Source organism: Marmota marmota, unplaced genomic scaffold (genome assembly GCF_001458135.2).
Source record: "Marmota marmota marmota unplaced genomic scaffold, marMar, whole genome shotgun sequence".
In the NCBI taxonomy this organism is placed as follows: domain Eukaryota; kingdom Metazoa; phylum Chordata; class Mammalia; order Rodentia; family Sciuridae; genus Marmota; species Marmota marmota.
In genome coordinates, this window is record NW_026000196.1 from 13,944,997 (window position 1) to 13,961,210 (window position 16,214).

Consider the following 16,214-nt stretch of genomic DNA (forward strand, 5'->3'; position numbering starts at 1 on the left):
AGAGAGAGAGAGAGAGAGAGAGAGAGAGAGAATGTGTGTGTGTGCTTTACGCGGGGGGGGGGGGGGCGGTTATCTGCGAGCGGCCCAGGACTATTTCGCTGCGCTTCTTAGTAGTGCTCTCTCTGAGTCTCCAGCCCCCTGTCACTCCTAGGGGAAGCTGGGTTGAGGCTGGCCGAGAGTGACCGCCGCAGAGTTGCTTCGCCGGCTCTTGGACGGAGAGAGCTTGGCTAGGCAATTCGGCTGCAACTTGCAGATCCGTTTTCTCTGGTGGAAGTATCTGGTGTCGTTTTGAAGGACAGAATTTCTTTCCTTAAGGGGAAATGTGGTTTAGATGGACTGCATTTGAACAAGTCAGGTGTCTGACGTGGGGTCTTCTCACCACGACCCCTCCTTTGCAATACACCTACCCGAAACCACAGGTTCTTTTGAATGAGTTAAAATGGATTAACAGTTTAGATTTTATTATGTGGCTACCCCTCTCAGATGTTTTTTTTTTTTTAACCCATTAGGAGTATTAGCTAAGATTTCCAAGTGTCAGTTGAGTATTTATGCTTGTGGGGGGAAAAATCTTCGATACGGTTTATGACTTTTATTACATGCTTCACACTGTTCGAGAAATGGAGTTTTAAGCAACATACAATTAAATCTATATTGCTCTTTGGAGAAGGGCCAAGGAACTCAGCAATCAATTAGTTTAGATATTTTGATACTTGTTGCTAAAATCAAAGAATAAAACTACAACCCACAGGTGTAACTGTTTCCCCCATTTTTTTCTTAAGGTTATGTAGCTGACACATAACTAATGGAAGTTGTTCCTCCTCTCAATTTTACCTCCCTGATTGTTCGCTACAAATCTGTTTCTAAATATCAGACTTTTCTTTCCCTTTTCTTTTTCACTGCAGTTTCTCATCTGCTTTTATATACCTGACTTAGAATTTTAAAATAAATTAAAAACTATTAAATTCATCAAAATGTATTTTCATTTACCACTCTCTTCCTCCTCCCCATGCCTGACATCATGAAGAGAAACCATATTGTTTAATAACCACAATAATAGTGGTTTCCAGAAAAAGACAAAATTGTATTCTTTATAACTACAACAGAAAGGGAATTCTTCCCTTCCCCCACACTCCTGTTTGTAAATAAGCAGTTTAGGGAATAATCTCCTGGATTGAACAAAAATTGCTTCTTCCATCATAGGAAATTGAAAATTCCACTATTCCCACTTCCCTGAACCTCTCTGGGTCAGTCCCCTTGGCTGACCTGTCTGCATGCCTTTGGCCCAGGTACAGGACCTTGGTGAGCATATCAAGACCTGAGTGCCTCCCAGCAAAGACAGGGGGGGGGGTACTGCCCACCTGTGTGGCTGAGGAGGCAGGGCTGATAGCAAGTTCCAAAGAGGGGCAGCTAATTTATTCTTATTTTCCCTCACCATCTTCTGCCTACTGCTCCCGAGGCTCCTGAAAGGAGGGGGGAGGGGTCTGGGTCTGCTCATTCAAACACCCCACCCCTATTTTCTTCTCTGTCAGCCAGGCTCGGTCAGCCTCATCACTAATTAAAAAGCCCTGTGGCTTTGGGACTAAGCAGGTCGGTGGTTGAACTGTCATCTCCACTAGGATGAGAAGTGTGGAACAACCCTTCTCCCAAAAAGGATCCTAACCAAGTGAAGTGATTGGTTGGAGTGCCATTAATTTTCCTCCCAAAGCTTTCCTGTACCTCCCAGAGAAAGAGGGCTCCTAGAGAGGAAGGGGCCTTTGCCTCACCCAGTGTGGTGGCCAGAGTCAGTCATAGCCTCCCCACCATGGACACCCGCAGTTGTGCCTATCCATATGCTGCTGCCCTAATTGTGAGGAAGGTCTGGGAAACATTTTCTCTGCACTAATTTTATATTTCCCCTTTCCCTCTTCCAACATTAAACATAATTTTGTGCTGTCATTGTCACTAAGATTGCGGTTTGCTGATGTCTCTACTTGGAAACACGACCCCTTAGCCTTTTACCCAGAGTACTCTCCTGCTTCGCAGATTCCCTTTCTCCATCCGGGACTTCAAGGTTTCCAGTCAAAATGCTGACACAGAGAGATGGGTCCCTACCAGAACCCTACAATCACCCAAACCCCCTTTCCCTATGACAGAAATGGCAAATATGTTTTTGATGTGTGTTTGGTTGTTGGCTTGTTTGTTTATTAAAGTTGTATGTCTGAGTGTACACATGCAGGGAACCACTTTAAAGAATTTCCCTTTGAATGTATTTTTTTTTTTGCTTGTTGTTTTTGTGTCTTCTTCTGGTCTCTACCCCACCCTACCCCACATACCCATTGCAATAGTCCTCTGGCCCAGTGGCCATGTTCTTGAAGATAAAATCCATTTATACCTTGTGTGGCCTCACTAAATCCCAGTTTTCCAAGCCCTTGGTGAAAGATTGGAGGAGGAGAGATGAAGATATTTCTTATTTCCCAGGCCCTGCACTTCCCTTCCATTAATGTGCCAGTTGGAGTCTGTCTCTGGGTGAGAACAAATGTCCCCACATTTACAGGTTTTCTCTCCATACCTGTTTGTGGCTCTGGTTGCTTTTTGTTTCTCTTTTCTTTGGAAGAAGCTGCTGCCTATGTACCACAACCGTAGCATGGAGCTTGTTTGCATCAAGGCTAGTGGGTTTCAAGGCGATTATCTCATTTCTCTGGTGCAGAGAGAAGCTGCTGGCAGCCCCGGGTCAGACATTCAGTGGAGAGCCCATGTCACAGACCCAACCCGAAGGTTAATTTTCCCTCATTAGCATCTCCATAGTCTGCTCCTTGCACTGGATCTCTGGTCCTGGCTGTTGTTTTCTCCCAACACTCCTCGCCCCTCTTTCGCTGTCCCAGGCATATTCTCCCCCCACTCCCCACACACTCCCATCCCCTCATCAAAACCTTCCATTCTGTCAGGTATCTATTGGACCCATAGGCTCTCGTCACTGCAAACCATTTCATCAATTTCTTACCAATTTGCCTATTTTTATTTAGAGGCCCTTGCCCCTGTCCATTTTTCTTTCTCTCCTTCCATGTGCCTCATTTACAAATGTATTCTGCTTTATCTGAATTAGTTCACTTCTCCCTTTTTGCTCGATCCCTCTTCTCACTGTTCTTTCAAAGGCTGCTGTAAAAGCCAAAGATACAAAATGAAAAAGTCCAAGGGATGGGGGACAGACAATCTCAGCCACCTAGAAAGACACTGGACATTTGTAATGATAGAATAAATGATAAAGAAAGAATTTCATTTGTGGCTTAAGTGAGCAAGTGTGTTTGTGTATCTATATCTGCACATTTTAAGGATTTCTTTGAAACTGCTTTTGTGCTGACTCCACAGAGGCATTTACCGAAGCTAGTCACGGTGTAGGAACTTTGAGTTAACCTCTTATATCAAACAAATCTTTTCATTTAGAGACCAATAAATCTCAATCTCTAGCTACCTTTTGTCGACCCAGTCTGGGCTCAGTGAGACAAAACTGGGGCTTATAATAATGACCAGATAAAGTTTACCAAAGTTAGGTTTTTCCTCTCCTTCATCTTATTTTTTTTTAAACAACCTGAAAAAAATTCTCATCTGACAAATAAAAGTTCCGTGAAATAGTAGTCCTCCCTCAGTGAGCAGAATATTGGAAGTTTCTTTGGATTTTCACAGCAAGCAAATGAATTAGATGGCTTTCCAAACTCAGATGCTGAAATGATTTATAGTTTTTCAACAAGTCATTATTTTGGTATGCAGTTTAGGTGAGGCTGAAACAATCTAATAATCAATGTAAGACGGGTGTGTGTGGTGAGGGGATTGTCTATAACCAAGGGAGTTGACACCAGAAACATGAAAGCCAGTCTGGTCTCCAGGGATGGAATTTGGGAAAGAGCCTGCACACGTCTGCTCCGGGACTCTAAAGAAATACATTGTTAACAACAACAAAACAGACAATGCCCTGAGCTCTGCCTGGATTCAGAGCTGAGCTACTCTTGAGATATTTTAGCAGCACTGTTCATTTTGATGGGGTTTCTGGGCCATTTGAAATTCAACCTTTAGCCAGCTTGCTCATGGCATATGGTTACAGAATTCATTTTCTGATTTACTACCCCTCCTCCTGCATTTTTCTTTATTTCCTGGTGGCCTCCCATGAGGTTAATCTTTTTTTCCCCTTTCTTTTATATTTTCCAGTTTTGTTCTCCCTACAAACAACTCAATGTTTTTCCTGTTTCTACTGATCACTCATTTGCTTCCTTTCTCTTTTTCCTTCCTTAAGAGACAGAGGAAAATGAAAAGAATAGAAGGGGGATTTCCAAATGGTTCCTCTGTAAGTGTTATTAATTAATGTTACAAGGCAGACAATTCTTAACTAATAACAAAGTTGTAAATTACCACTGACTTTCAGATATTTCTCATTTGTCAGCTCTGATTAATTTGATTAATATTCCAGTCTTTGTAATAATTTCAGCTGCACTTACAATCAGCTCTACTCCAGATACCAAGAGCAGACTCTCACCCCTGCATGGAATTCTGTTCCCAGGTTTTCCTCTTTAAGTGAAGTTTTGCTTTCTATTCTGAGGTGCATGGCTTTGACAGGGAAGCTGGGAGACTGCCACAGGCTGTTCACAGTTTCAGGGTTACAGTGGACTGGCACAGCTTCCTGTGTTTAGTGATTTATATGTAATTTTTAAAACTTCATTGAGCGGCCTAAGTCCTTTCAGTAAAGAACAAACATTTGTTAGAATCTTATCAACATTTTTAAAAGTCCATATTCAAGGCTGAAGGAATAAGACTTTAAAGGATCCCCAAGTCCAGGAAACTCATCAGACTCAAGCCCTGTTTCTCCTTATCCTGTAAGGAGGTGGGGGGGGGGGAGCTGACCTGCTCTCTGCTCAGACCCATCCTAAGTCAGTACTACTTGGGAGGGAAAAAAACCAAACCAAAACAAAAAACGGTGTGTCTGTTGGGGGCAGGGCCAAAAGGGGCTAGAGAGAGATATCAGAAAGACCCCATCTTTTGGGAAGGGGAGTATTTCTACTGCATTTCACCATCATATCCAGAATGCAATTTTTGAAGCTATCAATACCCGCTGCCTCCAATACCCCTAGAGTTTTAATCTTAATTATATTATTAAGTGAAGTACTGTGCTGTCAGGACGTTGAACATGATTTATGACGTCTGCCTATTAAAGGATCGATTGTGAATATCGCTACTATCATCTATCAATATTCTCAACTCGGGGGTATTTCTCCCACCACTGTTGTTATTTGTGATACGTAAATCTCAGGTTGCAGGAAAAAACTATTTTTTCTTTGCAGAACTGGCTTTCCAGGTGCAGCAGCAATAAGTTTAGGAAACTGGGAGCCTCAGCGAGTTTCTACCGCATCTCACACCCCAGAGAGAGTTTAAAGATTTTTTTTTTTAAATGTTAAAACCAGTGAGTTCTCCCTGAGGTCTAGCAGAGGAAGGAAAGACAGAGACTTTTTCAGGGAAAGGAGGAACGTCTGCAGGTCGATATCAGGGGCCAGCGTTTCCTAGCTGCCAGGTGATTTGCAATGAGATGAGAAAGAATAAACCCAGAAACAATGTGGCCCTTTACAGGAGGATGATGACTGGCTGGGTTCTGGCGAAAAGTGCTGGGGGCTCGAGTGTATATTTCTTGATCAGATCGTGTATATTTCTTGATCAGATCGTGTCTATGCCCAATTTCCGCGTCCAATTTCGGCGATCAATAAAAATTTTGTGCTTTGAGCCATCCCTACATCTACGCTTCCACCTGCTGGTGCCTCCTCTGCATAGGTGGAGGCGGGTGGGAAAGGCGCAGCGGGTAGGCCTGGAGGAACCCCAGCGCAGAGGCCTTTTGTCTCCAGAGAGCAGCAACTGTTTTTGCCACTCTCGCCGGGCACAGCACCCGGTTACCAGCGAGTCTCAGGCTCCTGATTTAGGGGAATGGGAAAGACAGGCAGAGAATAGAGCAAAACTCCCATTCTGTTGGCCTGGGAAGGGAGGCTACAATACCCAGCAGGATGGAGCCTCGAGTGCGGCGAGAGGGGATCTGAGCTGCGCGTTGCCGGTGCCCTAGACTCGCACCAGGCGGCGAACGCCTGAGGTTCCCTCCATGGCTAGTGAGGCGCCAGAGTCAGTCAAGCGCCCCCTGGCACCCGAGGGAGGCCAACCTCGTTTGAAACCGTGTAGCCGCGACCTGGGCGGGAGTAGGCGTAGGACGCAGAGCCCAGGACCTGCCTGTGGACCTAACCTCCGGGAGTAGAGCGGGAGGCTACCCACCTGCCCAGGTCTGACCTCAGCGGCCCTCACAGCCCAATCCTCCTCTCAGGATTCCAGCGCGAAGAAGAACCAACACGAATAGAACTCTTTGGCTTTCCTTTCCCAGACCAGAAGCTTGGGGCCACGCAGGACAGACCAGCTATGGAGACACACCGAGGTCAGGTGGGGAGGTCCCTTCTGCAAGGCTGATGGATGATTACAGCACCCTGCCGCCCCAGGTCCTGGAGTGCACTGAGGATCAGAAACTTTGACCTCCATCCGTGCAATTCCACTTACCTGGCTGCTTGCCTGCTTTGGTCGGGTCACACAAGCTTTGAAAACTACCCTTGCCTATGATGGTTTATCCTTAGGTTTGGATACTCTGAGGAATATGAACACAGTGACTAGCATGTAGTAAGCACTCAATAAACATTAGCTGTCATTTTTTACAATTATTAGGTACATCTTTTCCCTCTAAGAGCACCCTCCCAACCCCAGAATCATCTATCCCAGACCAAACACTGCCTAACTATGATCATGAAACAGCCCTCAAACTAGTACCAGGGGCCCATCAGCTGCCTCTGCCAGCTCTGAGCGCTGCCCCCCTCACCCCCGGCACTGTGGAGTGGTCCATCCATGACATGCTGGGAAAAACCCCAGCCCCTACAGTTCCTCCCTGAAGGTGTTTGTCCAGACCTGGGTCACCAGAGCAGAAGACACAGAGGTCTTTTATGTGCCCTGTACAAGTCAGCATCAGATGAGGGGAATTTTAATTAAATAAGAAGCCCCTGGGAAGAGGGATGATGGTTCATCAGTTTTGTTGTTTTTGTTGTTTTTTAAGGGAGGAATCCTTCAGTGAGATATATTTATGGTTGTGAAAGATGGGGATACTCAAGAGCAGGCTGAGGCAGGAGAAGCAATAGAGACTAAAGCATGGAATGACCCATTTTTCTTCCAGGAACATTTCTTTAGGTAAGCCTTTAATCAGCCTCTGGTGCGGGTTGTGGGGGAGTTGAGGGACATAACAAATTCATCAACAATATAACCGGATGTTTTGGGCCGTAATAAATAAATAAATCTAACTCTACTTTCTGATTTTTTTATTACCAACAATACTAGTCGTAATGTTATTATTTTGCAAACGATATTTCAGCCCATGGAGCAGCTACAGGAGCCATTCCCAGGACGAGGGTCACCTGCTGTCACCCTACTCTCCATTTCCCTCTCTACAACTCTCCTGCAACCTGACGGATGTTCTTGGGCCTGAGCCCGTTTAAAAACGACAAATGTCTAGTTAATACAGACTATCCATTCGCTCTTTATTTCTAACCATTTTTGGGTGCGAAGGACCCTGAAGCAGGTCTAACAGCACAGCGTGCCTTGTACGGTAATCGCCAAAACGTTGGCCTAATTTGCAGTTAGAAGATCTGGAGGGAGGGAGTCAGGAAGAAACCGGTGGCCTAAGGAGCTAGATTTAAGCTTTGGAAGGATCGGAAATTAGGGGACTGGAAGAAGGATGTGATTCATATTATTCTCCCCCTCCCACACAGGATCATGTGTCTCCTCACTGGGCCTTTGGGGACGCGGCCCTTAGCTCTCCACAGCCTGTATCCCTGTGTTTTGCTTCTTGGATCCACACCATTGAGCGCCTGGGGCGCCCTTCTCAATGCGCTCAGACCCCACGCCCTCCGCCTGGCTTCTCCCAGGCCCCGGGAGGAGGCGCTGGTGCCCGGGTCGGGTCGGCCTCTGGTCCCTCCCAGGCGGCGCCTGGTGCTCGCATTCACAATGCCCCGCTTTGGGAGGAGGACGNGGTTCTGCGGCCCGGCCGGGAGCGAGCTCCGCGCGGCCGGGAGGGAGCCAAGGGCTCCCCAGGTTCAAAGGGCCGCAGCCCTGAGGGAATGCCCTCTTCGTTGTGTCCCGGGGTACAGAAGCGGACTGCAGGGCGGTGGGACCGGCCTAGGTCACGGTAGGAACCGCGAAACCTCACTCTTCCCTGAGTAGCTGGTCCCTGGGGAGGGTACGGGGGAGTTCTGAGTCCGGAGGGACATTTTCTCCCAAATCGGGCAGAGGCCGAGCCTGGCGCTGGCTTGCTTCGGGGCTCCACCGCGGCCCCAACGGTCCCCCTGGGTCTCCACCAGGTAGCCATAGGCATTGGTACATTTGTGTGCACTACTACCGGCGCTAGCCTTGAGCTTCTGCTTACCCTTTGGGGATTACCAGTCCCCCACCTGCCTCCAAAAGGCCTTAGTTCCTAGTGAAGTCTTTAACCTAATATTAAGCGTTTTCTAAAGTTTGCTTCTTTCTAAAAGAGAGTTCTTCACTTAACCGGTTGTAAACATAATTACTAGTTATTAACATGCAAAAACCATTTTTAGTATTTAAAAGGATAATGGTTTCTTCCTAGCTCACCCTTAAGCACGGGGAGAACCTTGAAATCTGGAAATATCTTGATATAGAATATTAGACCCAATTATGTGGTGATTTCCCTGTTCTCTAAAGCAATTCTCTCTCCTCCCTTCCTCTGTCTCTTATTCTTTCTTTTTCCTTCTCCCTGTCTCAGTCTCACTCTAATCCAGGAGTCATTAGCAACACCCTCTGGCTACATGTTTTGCATCAGTGAAACATTGTGACATAGTTGTAATACAAACTCTGCCGTCTTGCACTGCATCTTGTGGTAGGAAGTGTAATAGCAATAAAAATCATTTTTCATCTCCAGGCATTATTCAGTGTGTGTGTGTGTGTGTGGGGGGGGGTACAGAAGAACTGAATGTGAGGAAAAAATAAAAAGGAAGGGGTAAAGGAAGAAGGAGAGTGGGGGAGGGGAGAGTTAAACATCTTTCAATTTAGAACCCTTCTTCTCCAAACTGTGAGCATGTAGATTCAAGCATATCATTTTCTATGATCTCCTCTCCAATGCTTTTATCCCTTCTCTTCACTGCCATCCCTCAGAGGGCCTCAGGACCCTTCTCTGGAATTGTCTCTAAGCCCCCTGGGTCTCTCAACAGCTATGTTCCTCCCAGGTTAGCACCCTCTCCCAGAAAGCCCCAGAACTTCCAGGGCTCTGGCCACCCCTTTCTCAGTGGGCTGGCATGAGGGATGTGCCTCCAAGTTCTGCTAGAAAATTGGGGCCTCTCTTGTGTGGTCTCTCAGGAATCTTTCCTAGCTTGATGGAAAAGGGACAAGCCAGCCAGAAAGCTAACCTGGCTATTTTCCTGGTTGCAGCACTGTAATTTCTGAGTGGGAACTCTGAGAGCCCTCTAATCTGCAATGAGGAGCGCTGGCTGGTTATAGGGAGAAAGGGCACTCACTCCATGCCCTGCCTGGCCCTTGGGGGCACATCCTGCCAACACAGGGGTATAAAGTCTCAAGAAATTGTCCCCACCTTAAGTTTGCTCAGGCAGAAAAATAAAGGGACTTATGCAACAGTACGTACACAGCACTTCCATACCAGAGTCCCTAGGGCAGCTAGCATTTCATATGTAGAATCCATTAAACACCTTTTAAAAAGATTAAGTTGTAATCAAAATTATAACAGATAAAGTTCTGTACCTTTCCAAAACAAACAAACAAACAAACAAACAAAACCCCCATAAGTTCTCACTGGACTTTAAGAGATGTTCTTTCAAAACTGTTTGGTATATGAAGTATATTTTTATTATATTACTCCTGTCTCTGGGATAGTGCACTTTTGAAAGTAAATTGAAACAAAGACTCATGAAACCATTTAAGTGAATTAAATTTTCTGTGTTTTATAGTCCTGTGGAGGTACTTAAGAGTGGGGCAAACATCTTTAGTTACCAAGGGGGAAAATAGAGCCAAATGTCCAGTTTCATCTTGAAGAGAAACGCTGTGTAATTTGTAATTCTTGCCATTGCTACTTTCACTGGCTGATAGGTGGATACGTCAAGGACTGCATTTTATGGTTATTTTGTTAGTAAAGTCAAAAGTTGAGAAAAATAAGATACCAATGGGCTGGCGACTGGTATGGCAAAGCCTCTCTAATGCCCGACTGACCGGAATGAATGAATGGATTTCCGAGGAAATCATAATTGGTAGGGGATGACTTCATAGGCACTTGTCTCATGGGAGATATTTGCATCGGCCACCACTAAATGACCCGATACATGACAGCTCGAACTGGTAGCCTCCTAGAGAACACTTCTCGCTTATTTTATCCTTTCTAGGAAAGTAGCCTCACAGTTTGGGTGACTACCTTGAGTTTGATGAAAGTATACTTGTATATTTCTTCTTCTTCGGTTATTTTTCTTTCATTCCAATGTAGCCACTATATATGTATCGCTCACAGATAATGATTTTTAAGCAGTGGGTAGAAAGCCTGTGGGTTTCGGCTTCACTTAGGGTTTTTATTGCAGGAAAAAGTCCTAGTGACGTTCAAGTTTGGCTGCGGGAGGGGAGGAAGGGTTGGCCGCGTAATTCCAGTTTCCGAAGCGAGGTGGCGCTCCAGGGTACTGCAGCGCTCCCGGTTTTCCTCCACCGTGCGATTCTGCCGCTTTCCCGCAGTACCGCGGCCGCCACCGAGCAACTTGAACGCAGGGTTTCTAAAGCCTCGTCGTAGAGACCAGGAGTGCTCAGACCCGTTTAGGCCGAGAGGCCCTCAGGGCAAGAGAAGACACGAGGCTACTACCCAGAAAGGCTGATGGCGGCGGGGAACAAGGCAGGGCAGAGAACGCGGTATCTTCTGGGAGCCGCTGCTCTGGGGAAATTGCGAAGTTGGATCACCCCTCGGTACCCAACCCCCGCCGACAGCACCGTTGCGGCTATGGCTGAGGGCCCTCGGGGCCCGAATCAGCCTCCGCCTATCCCTGGGAGGTCGACCTGAAACACGCGGAGAGTGTCGCGCATCACCCAACCACTCTGACTCAGGGAACTTCACAATTTTTTCCTTTTTGTTTTTAATGGAAAATAAATAAAGGAAACAAAATCTGATGCGCACGGTCTTTGTCTCCCAAAATACGAAGCTCTCCTGATTTTCCCCTTTCCCTTCCCTTTCTTTTCTTCTATTTCTTTTTTTCTTCTTTTTCCTTTCCTTTTCTGTAATTTTCCTTCCCTTTTCTTTCGTTCTTTTTCTGTTTTCCCTTTCATTTACGGAAGCCGGTTTTGTGTGTGTGTGTGTGTGTGTGTGTGTGTGTGTGCACGCGCGCGCGCGCGTGTGTTTAAGAGAGAGAGAGAGAGAGAGAGAGAGAGAGAGAGAGAGAGAATTCTCAGTCTTAAAAAGCCAGCATTGAGTAAATGACAGAAAAATTGAGGAAGAAACTATTTTGATTTATTGAACGGATTTCACTCCATAGGATTTCGTTTCTACATAACTTCTGCCCTTCCTGGTGTCTGCCTCACAGCCCCTAATCAAAGATGACCTGGAGGAAAAGTCTCTCACTTTGCACTACTAATCTGTGGTTGTGGGGACCCTTTAAACCCATTTTTGAAACAATGATAGAAATAATAATAGTAATGATAATAGTAGTAGTTGTAATGAACAGTATTTCCATCTTGCCTGAATTTCCTCATGGTTTTGCAGCAAGGTTTGTCAGAACAGCAGCAATGCAAAATGGCTGGGTTGCTACTTTGGGATCTTCTTTTCAGCAGTGGTTCCATAAGAATCCCTGGATCCCTGAGCTGTCCCTCTTCCAGTGGGCTTGGGTATCAAGCATGGGCCCTCCTAGCTGTAGGGAAGTTTTTTCTTGACCTGTGCAGGTCTTGGGTCTCAGACTTGTAGACAGCTTCAGGCCTTTTAGCCAGTATTTCTGGCCATCTAACCTTCCCAGAAGTTTTGTAGCTTAACTGGAGGAATTTACAGCACAATATAGGATTCTATATAAACTCGGAGGGTCAGGTCATTAGGAATATTAATGTGTGATTAAGAATTATAAACATGATCTAAAAGTCTCTTTCTATTCATTTCTTCAAGTATTTATTTGAGCTAAGTGATGAAAAGTGACAGTTATGAAATAGACAGCTTTTAAAAGTAATGAAGGCAGATGAGGCTTTAACCTGTCGATTGCTATAAATCAACTTTGAAAAAGATGAATGAAGAATGTTATTTTGGCACCTAACTGCCAACATTTGCTGTACTGGCTGCTGGCCTTTGAATTGGCCTGCCAATGTCATAGGGGTAGTTTGAGTCTCTAGAGCATGGCCCTCTGGTGACTGGGAGGCCTGGGACTCTGCTACCAAAAGGGAGACATTTTCTGTTTAGATGTCAGCCACTGGTTGGGGCCACTGCAGTGTGTCGGAGCAGGGGACCTCAACCATGAGCACAGTTGAGAATTCAGAAGAGTGGTCACCCAGGAGACTGGAGTCATAATAGCTGTGCGCTTAGCCCAGCTCTACAGTCCTTGCTGAAGGGTCAGTTCCAGCATGATTCCCCGAATTATCTTACTAACTCCCTGGACTTGGTGGCAGCAGTGTTGCTAGGAATGGGGGTGGGGAGAAGACCAAATTTCTCCAGGCTCTGGGAGGGGGTATGAGGTTTTAGGTGACATTGAATGGCTTCCATCTTCCAGGGGAAAACTGTGAAAAGAGGGGATGGGGGCTGCAGAGAAATTGGGCAGGTGTCTTCAGGTCTTGGGGAAAAGGAGGGGAAGGGTCTGGATTCTGCATTTGTCCCAGTCAGAGGACCAAAAAATTACTTTTAAGAAAGATGATCTGATGTGATATTTTATAGTAAAATTTACACATATTCTTGGAGATCTCAGCTCTCCTTAACTGTCATTTCAGTCATAAAGCTTGTGGTGAGGAATGACTTCTATCCTTCTCACTTTCCAATGACTTCTATCCTTCTCACCCAAGCATTCTACCCCCAAACGTGTCATTCAGGATCTGCTTGTCCTAACGCTTCCTCCCAATGATCACCCATGCCCCTCCCTTGCATCTTGGAGAAATGCTGGCCACCAGCATTCTCTCCAAGAGGCGCGAGCCTGCTTGAGAGCCAGCAACAGGTTTTGCTGAGTGGCTTCTGCAGAGTTCTCTCCTCCTTCCCTCTCCATCCTCATTTCTGGGGTTAACTGGGGGAAAAGGCGTACTTCTCTTCCGCTCTCCCTTGGCCATCCATAGCAGTCCTTGGGTAAATGCCAGGTGGCTGCAGAGATGGGCCACACTCCCCTAGCTTTCAAATTCTTGGCTGAAAGCTCTGACTCAGAGGACCCTTTGGGGATGAGACCCAGGGGAAAGTACCAGTGAGAAAAGTGGAGAGGACCACGCCCTTTCTGGAGACGCTAGCCACCTTCTCGGCATGCTGAGCTTTTGACTCCTTTCAGCTCACCCTGTCCTGTGGTGCCTCCCGGCAGGCTGGGAGCCTAATAACAGACCTCTGGCAGCCCACCACTTCTGGTCGGAGTTCCCTTCTTTGGGGACCCGGAAGCGGGAAGGGCGGAGCCCAACCCTGGAAATTTGAGGCTCCAGCCCTGTCCGAGCCCGGCCCGCCTCAGGGTCAACAGGAGCTACAACCTGTGGGTTGCTGTCGACAACAGGCCTCTTGGCCACTGACTCCTACGCGCCTCACAGCAGCTGGGGTACCCCTCACCCCAGGCTGGAGCACAGAAGGTCCGGGGAGCCTTCTCAATCGGGCAGTGTGGTGGTGGTGCTGGCAGGAAACCGGCGACTTCCATTTTCCTGCCGGGCGGAGGGAAACTCCGGTGGCCGGTTGAAACTCCTCCTCCACTCCGCCCCGAGGCAGCCCGATCTCGGTTAGCGGCGCGTCTCCGCCCGCCCGAGCGTTTTCATAAATCAGGCCGCTGGCAGGCTGCTAATTAGCTTGGGCCGAAAAGAATGAGAACTCCATAGCGCACGGTGGGGTGGGGGTGGGGGCTCAGTAGGTGGGAGATCAGAATTTCCCTAGGACCATCCGGAGACTCCTTGGGGCACTTCAGCAACGACCGCCCAAGCCACAGCACATCACCTCCTCCCAGCCCTGGCCTTCTAGCAGGGTCGTCTAGATCACACGCCTCCCGCACTGCGCGTATCCCCACGTTCGACCCGGCCCGCCCACCCACGCGGAGGCCAGCTCTCCCACTAGTTGAGCAAGCCCAGCATTAATTAACTCCCCCTCTACCCCTTGCAATATCAGAAGACTTTCAAAACTCATCCCCAAGTGTTTTCCTCCTTAAGCCTAAAGTCTGCGCTTGAAAATAACCGCTAGAAAAAGAGGGTAGTTGGGTCTGGAAGAAGGGTCCGCCACCGCAGGGCTTTGGGACAACAGAAATTCCCCAATGATAGTGTGGGGTATGATGTGGGATGCTATAACCCTATCCCTCCTCCCCCAATGAAAAAGCAAGGCGGTCAGTAAACATTAGAAATAACATTAAAGTTGGATTATTGATTTTCATAAAAATTGCTAGCAAAGGATACTGCGAGAGAGAACAACTTCTGTTTATTTTCGCTTTTCCTCCCCCACCCTTCTCTTAGCCCTCTGGGCTCTGTACCCCTCCCAGCCCTTCCCACCCTCGGTCGGGAAGAGACTCTTGAGATGACATCACCGCGGAGACCCGCGGCCTCCCCGCCCCTGGCCCCAGGACCCCAGAGCCAAGATTGACAGGTGTCGCTCGCAAGGACAATGCCTTCCAGGTGTCACCGTCACAGTCCCATCCCTACTAACTCGCCCTTTTTGCCCCCTTCCGTTCAAACTCTCCTACCCACCCCCTTTTCTCCTCTGGGAGAAGCTCTCTCACTCCCACCCCCACCCCCTTGTAGCTTCTCGCATCTGGGCACTGGGCCTCAGGTCTAGAGATACTGGCAGGGGGCTGGCACCAAGGGGCAGGGGTGGCTGGGACTCCGCCTACTGCCTGCCGCAAAGCCGCTCGGCGATGCCAAAGGCTCCGGTGAGGGTCCAGGCGGCGACAGCCCGGGAGTGGGCAAACAGTGAACATGCGTGCATTTTAAAGGAACTAGCGCTCTCTGGGCTTCCTTGTCTTTGCTCTTTATTCCCCCCACCCCACCCATCACAAACACATAATATAACAGACGCGAAGATAATCCTGCCATCTGGCAAATCCCAAATTTGGCGACCAAGCTCGGAAAGCAACAGCGACGTCTCATCCTGGGAGTAGGTGGCCGGTCCTGCCCTATTCCCGGAGCTAGGGCAAAGGCGATGGATTCTGCCTGCACCGCCCCCACCTCTGCCAGATCCCTCTCTGACCCCGCAGATTGTGGGTGTTTTCTCTTGTTCTGGGTAGCTATTCAGGGGTCCAGAATGGGGAAGCTGCAATTGTGGGGTTTACACCCTATTTTCCGCCAGTATTGCCTCAATGAACTAAAACCCAAATTCGGCTTCATTATGTACAACCGAGTGTAATTTATAGCTGGGCGGCCTGTCTGCGGCAATTTAGATCATTTGGTGATAAGGATCACACTTATTAGATTTCTTCAAAGCTGATGGGGTTTTCTATCTTTTTTTTTTTTTTTTTTAAGGAGGGTATTTGTGCTAAATTGCCCGGTGCTGGTGTGATAACTGTCAAAAGTTTGACATCAAAGGAGCTAATATTATTCAGTTACCAGAGGAGCTGTCTGTCTAAATAAGAATATCTTAATTACTGCATCACAAAGGTAGAAAAGGGGTCGAATCTGAAAAGGGGAGAGGTATTCAGCCAGCTCCTTTTGATGCACTATCTATATTAGACCGATGAACGCGCTTAATCAGGCCTAGTCCGATTTCCTTTCCTCTCCCTGTCGGTCCTCTGAACTTTATAACTATATGTAAACACGTTGTCAGTGGGGACATAATCTTCTCGGGTTCTTATTAGAAGAAATTTCCATCCTCTCCCGTTCTAGATTAGGCGGTGGAGTCCGCTCCATCAATGAAGGGACTAAGGTTTCGTGGACAATAATGTGGCAATTGTTGATGGTTTGTGACCCATAAAATGTGGAGGTGACTGTTCTGGCTTTGGTATGTAATTATGCAAAACACTTTCCATAAAGACTTGCCATTCGATCTAATGGCAGTCCCTGCG

General features: G+C 47.4%; 1 long non-coding RNA gene across 1 annotated transcript in view; it reads left to right on the forward strand.

The window, feature by feature from the left end:
* The first annotated feature begins 8,063 nt into the window (after positions 1-8,063).
* The window catches only part of LOC125612502, a 42,538-nt gene continuing 34,387 nt past the window's right edge, over positions 8,064-16,214 (forward strand). The window contains exon 1 of the long non-coding RNA XR_007342922.1: positions 8,064-8,218. This is a non-coding gene — a long non-coding RNA (uncharacterized LOC125612502). The remainder of the gene's footprint in view (positions 8,219-16,214) is intronic.